The sequence below is a fragment of the Monodelphis domestica genome, chromosome 6 (genome assembly GCF_027887165.1).
Source record: "Monodelphis domestica isolate mMonDom1 chromosome 6, mMonDom1.pri, whole genome shotgun sequence".
NCBI lineage: Eukaryota > Metazoa > Chordata > Mammalia > Didelphimorphia > Didelphidae > Monodelphis > Monodelphis domestica.
In genome coordinates this window covers 263,663,618-263,669,635 of record NC_077232.1, presented here as the reverse complement: position 1 = coordinate 263,669,635, position 6,018 = coordinate 263,663,618, and positions in this window count along the sequence as shown.

Below are 6,018 nucleotides of genomic sequence, written 5' to 3'. Positions count from 1 at the left end.
CAGAGGTGATATCTGTCATCAGCTATCTCAAGATTATAGAAGACAGAGTATACTTATTTTGTGAGCTTAAAAGGAAAGTAATAAAATCAATGAGTGGGCATCACAGAGGAAGAGATTTAGAGCCCACTAATCAATTGGGAGTTAATTTACTTTTATCAAGGAAGATACATACTGGTGCTTTTTAGCCTTTGAATTCTACTCAAATTCCAATCAGCAGTAATATTGTGTTGCTGGAGAGATCTTAGTAAAAAAGGGAAAAGCAAGAATCATCCAGGAAATATCTAGCCCCCACTCTTCTTTGCCTTACTTTGTATTTATATAGTGACCCTAAAAGTTGCCAGTGCCTGATTTAGCACCTAGCTCATCCAATGCCTTCCCCTTCTTTGGTAGTCAAAAAATGAAACTATTGATCAAAGTTAGCAAATATCAGGAATCCAGAATTTGAACTTGGATTTTTCTGACACCAAGACTCACTACATTACACTGCTTTAGGACTCCGTGTTTGATGTTTGAGTACCATGTAGAACTGATAGAAAAGCCAGAGTGATGCCTAAAGGTAATTTTCATGATTTACTCAGAGCTATAAAAGAGTTAATGAGGACCTGTAGGGGGCACCAGGACAGTAGCCCCTAAAGAACCTGAATTCAAATCTGAGCTTGGCCATTTACTATTTAGGTGGCCTTCCAGCAAGTCAATAAACCTCAGTGGTTCTCAAACTTTTTGGGACCCTTTGTACTCTTAAAAAATATTGAGGATTCCAGAAAGCCTTAATGTGGGTTCTTTCTATCAATATTTACTGTATTAGAAATTAAGATATGCATTTTAAAATATGTTAATTCAAAATAATAAAAACATGTTGCATGTTAATTTTTAACAAAAATTAACATTTTTAAATTAAAATTGTTATTTATTTAAAATTCTTAAATTATAATTTTTTAAAGAACAGCATTGTTGTACATATTTTTGTGTGTGTAACTCCTGTTCCAAAGCCCATTGGTTTGGGAGTCTCTCCTTAGTGAGGGCCAGGATGGAATTTGGTGAGAGCAAAAGACCTCCAGCCTTCTTCAGTTCCTCTTTGGGACTATGCAAGTATCAGTCTTCTCTGGACTCTTTAACCACTGAGTTATTTTGGTCCCTCATGGTCTCCAGTTTCTAGAGGCAAAAGTGAAGAGGCCAGAACCACTTTAGGATGATTTAAGAAAAGGGTGGGGCACATTAAGTGTAGCTGGTAGTCTCCATCATGTTATCTCCAGCTTGCTATTCTATAGACTGTGGGGAATTTTTCCTGGGGTGAGATCTAGAGCTCTCTATTGGTAGAACCCAGTTATATCACTCCCAGTGGAAGAGCTCCTTCACTCTGTATTGTTTAGTATATATTCTCCTATGTATAACTCCTCTGGTTTCTATTTTGCTACTGATTTGGTTTAGTATATATTCTCCTATGTATAACTCCTCTGGTTTCTATTTTGCTACTGATTTGGGTAAATAAGTTTTCTTTGCTATTTATTTGTTATGGAACTGATATTGGAAAGGAAAAGAGTTGTTAAGTGTGAATCAGACTTCTTTGTCTAGCATCAGCAACTTTTAAATTGATCAACCAAAACTGAAAACCCCCCTACTTAACACTAAGTAAGAGTGTTCCCAAGTCATTTGCTAAAGTGGGTGATAACTCAGTCAGTTAGAAACTTGTGAATCCTATGATAAAAGTTGATACCTTCAAAAGCCTAGGATAAAAGGTTAACACCTTCAGAGGCCTATGATAAGAGTCAATACCTTCAGAGGTGAGAAGTAGATGCCACAGACACTGCTCTGCTCCCACCCTCCCCCAGGCAGTGTTAGGCAATTTGGAAGCTGTGATTGGCCCCTATGAAGAGGGAAATGGACAAGAAATCCCTATAAAAGCCCTGAAATTCTTTGGCTGGAGAGAGTCTTCTGCAAGCAGTCGTCTTCCATACTTCCATAGTAGTCTTTGACTGGTGACCTGCCTCTTGGAGGAAAGTTGGGACTTGGACTGCCTCTTGGATGAGTGAGTAGCTGGCTTTCCCTTCCTGGTGTCTGGAGAGATTAGTTTCGAAGAGGCCTTCCCTTTGTTATGGTGAAAATCACCTTTAAATATTGTTATAATATTAATTTATGGTCGCCAAGGAATTTACTTATGAAATTCCTAAAATGAAACACTCAAGTCAGAATGGAGTTTATGGTGGTTTAATCACAACGGGAGTAAGAAAAGGGAGAGGGAGAGAAGGAGAAAGGAGAAAAGGGAAAAGGTTAACTCAACCTTCTGGCAGAGCCAGAGGGAGTTTAGGCCCAAAAGGCCAAGGTAGAGAAGAGAATCAGTCCTTGACTCACGTGACCGATCTGAAGGAAAGCTGTCTGGTGGCCTCCTCTGCACCAACTGAACTCTCGCCCTACTCACAGGAAGTCCGGAGAACTCCTGAGCTGTCCTCTACCTCACTTCCTGCGTCTTACATGTCCCAATGGTGGCTCTAGCTTGACCTAGGACCGCCCAGAGGTCTGTCCTTTTTTTGCACATGTCTGTTGAGGGCCATATTCTCAAATAATTAAATCTTGAGTTTTGCTGCAGCCCTTCCTAATCTCCACCTGAGTAGGGTGGAGATTGTAGTTATCTCTATTGTTATTGATCAAGAAATAGCTAAATCCCATCTTCTAAAAATGGTCTGAATAGGGTGGAGTAGTTTTGAAATTCACACCTCCTTGGAGGAGGTCATATGGGTGGAACTCCAGGTCTTCCCATCAAGGGTTAGCATGCCATTTGCTGGGCTGAGCACCAGAGCAATATTTAGTGTGACAGGCTAGACATCTTCTCTATCCTCTTTTTGAATTTCACTACTTTCACTCTTTCCACCTCTTTGTAAATAAAAGCTACTATGAATTAGTGACCACCATATTATTTTAGGATTCTCACATATTCAGTCAAACCCTTAATTTAATTCCTTACAGAGTCAAGCCTTGGATATCAAACTTGTGGTCTCTCTTACTTCCCAAAATAATGACAAAATGATCAGGAGTTAGATTAAGGAGGCATCGAGATGGTTTAGTGAATAGAGAATCAGGTCTTGAGATGGGAGGTCCTGGGTTCAAATCTGGACTATAGCTGTATGACCTGGGGCAAGTCACTTAATCCCTGCTATACTGCTTAGCCCTTACTGCTCTTCTGCCTTAGAACCCATACATAGTATTGATTCTAAAATGGAAATTAAGGGTTTAAAAAAAAGAAATTCGAGTGAACTCAGTCATATCTCTTAGACCCATGTTGGCAAACATATAGCATGTGTGCCAAAGCATGTCAGAGGGGGCTGCTCCCTTCTCCCTCTCCACACTTTTCTTACATTTCTTACATCACCAACCTCTCTGTCCAGCAGCCCAATGGGAGACCTTCCTCCCTCCTCCATCAGGGGTAAAGCAGGGGGCTCACATGTGGCATGAGGGTTGTAGTTTGGGTCTCTAAGGTCTCTAAAAGGCTTGCCATCACTGTCCTTGACTAACAATACTTAAGAGGAATAAACTGATATAATTCTAACCTGGTATTCCCTCTCTCTGAAGAGAACAAAGTGGTCTCTGGCTCCAACATCCTAGCCTCTTCCATCTTTCCTGGAAGCTTGAAGAGTCCCCCAAAAGACCAAAACTTGTAAAGTCCTAAATATGAATGAATACACCTCAAGCTCTCCAGCTCTCACCAAGCTCACACAGGGCAGGACATATATCTCCACCAGTGAGGAGAGTCTCATACTAATGGGCTTTGAGACATTATATTTGTTACTTTCTTTTTTTTTAATATATTTTATTTGATCATTTCCAAGCATTATTCGTTAAAGACATAGATCATTTTCTTTTCCTCCCCCCACCCCCCATAGCCGATGCGTAAGTCCACTGGGCATTAGATGTTTTCTTGATTTGAACCCATTGCTTTGTTGATAGTATTTGCATTAGAGTGTTCATTTAGAGTCTATCCTCTGTCATGTCCCCTCAACCTCTGTATTCAGGCAGTTGCTTTTTCTCGGTGTTTCCACTCCCATAGTTTATTCTTTGCTTATGAATGGTGTTTTTTTCTCCTGGATCCCTGCAAGTTGTTCAGGGACATTACACCGCCACTAATGGAGAAGTCCATTACGTTCGATTATACCACAGTGTATTAGTCTCTGTGTACAATGTTCTCCTAGTTCTGCTCCTCTCGCTCTGCATCACTTCCTGGAGGTTATTCCAGTCTCCATGGAACTCCTCCACTTTATTATTCCTTTTAGCACAATAGTATTCCATCACCAACATATACCACAGTTTGTTCAGCCATTCCCCAATTGATGGGCATCCCCTCGTTTTCCAGTTTTGGGCCACCACAAAGAGCGCAGCTATGAATATTTTTGTACAAGTCTTTGTGTCCATTATCTCTTTGGGGTACAGACCCAGCAGTGCTATGGCTGGGTCAAAGGGTAGATATTCTTTTGTCGCCCTTTGGGCAAAGTTCCAAATTGCCCTCCAGAATGGTTGGATCAGTTCACAGCTCCACCAGCAATGAATTAATGTCCCTACTTTGCCACATCCCCTCCAGCATTCATTACTTTCCTTTGCTGTTATGTTAGCCAATCTGCTAGGTGTGAGGTGATACCTCAGAGTTGTTTTGATTTGCATCTCTCTGATTATAAGAGATTTAGAACACTTCTTCATGTGCTTGTTAATAGTTTTGATTTCTTTATCTGAGAACTGCCTATCCATTTCCCTTGCCCATTTATCAATTGGAGAATGGCTTGATTTTTTGTACAATTGATTTAGCTCATTATAAATATGAGTAATTAAACCTTTGTCAGAGGTTTCTATGAAGATTTTTTCCCAATTTGTTGTTTCCCTTCTGATTTTAGTTATATTGGTTTTGTTTGTACAAAAGCTTTTTAGTTTGATGTAGTCAAAATTATTTATTTTACATTTTGTGATTCTTTCTATATCTTGCTTGGTTTTAAAGCCTTTCCCCTCCCAAAGGTCTGACATGTATACTATTCTGTGTTTACCCAATTTACTTATGGTTTCCTTCTTTATGTTTAAGTCACTCACCCATTTTGAATTTATCTTGGTGTAGGGTGTGAGGTGTTGATCTATTCCTAGTCTCTCCCACACTGTCTTCCAATTTTCCCAGCAGTTTTTATAGAATAGTGGATTTTTGTCCCAAAAGCTGGGATCTTTGGGTTTATCGTATACTGTCTTGCTGAGGTCGTTTTCCCCCAGTCTATTCCACTGATCTTCCTTTCTGTTTCTTAGCCAGTACCAAATTGTTTTGATGACTGCTGCTTTGTAATATAGTTTTAGGTCAGGGACTGCAAGGCCCCCATCATATGTGTTTTTTTTCATTATTTCCCTGGATATCCTTGATCTTTTGTTCTTCCAAATGAACTTTGTTATGGTTTTTTCTAAATCAGTGAAGAAGTATTTTGGTAGTTCAATGGGTATGGCACTAAATAGATAACTAAGTTTGGGTAGGATGGTCATTTTTATTATATTGGCTCGTCCTATCCATGAGCAGTTAATGTTTTTCCATTTGTTCAAGTCTAGTTTTAGTTGTGTGGTGAGTGTTTTGTAGTTGTGTTCATATAGTTCCTGTGTTTGTCTTGGGAGGTAGATTCCTAGGTATTTTATTTTGTCTAAGGTGATTTTGAATGGGATTTCTCTTTCTAGTTCTTGCTGCTGAGCTGTGTTGGAGATATATAGAAAAGCTGATGATTTATGTGGGTTTATTTTGTATCCTGCAACTTTGCTAAAGTTGTTGATTATTTCAATTAGCTTTTTTCGTTGAATCTCTAGGATTCTTTAAGTAGACCATCATGTCATCCGCAAAGAGTGATAACTTGGTCTCCTCCTTGCCTATTTTGATGCCTTCAATTCCTTTATCTTCTCTAATTGCTACTGCTAGTGTTTCTAGTACAATGTCAAATAGTAGAGGTGATAATGGGCATCCTTGTTTCACTCCTGATCTTATTTGTTACTTTCTTTAATGTTTGATTTTACCAAAGG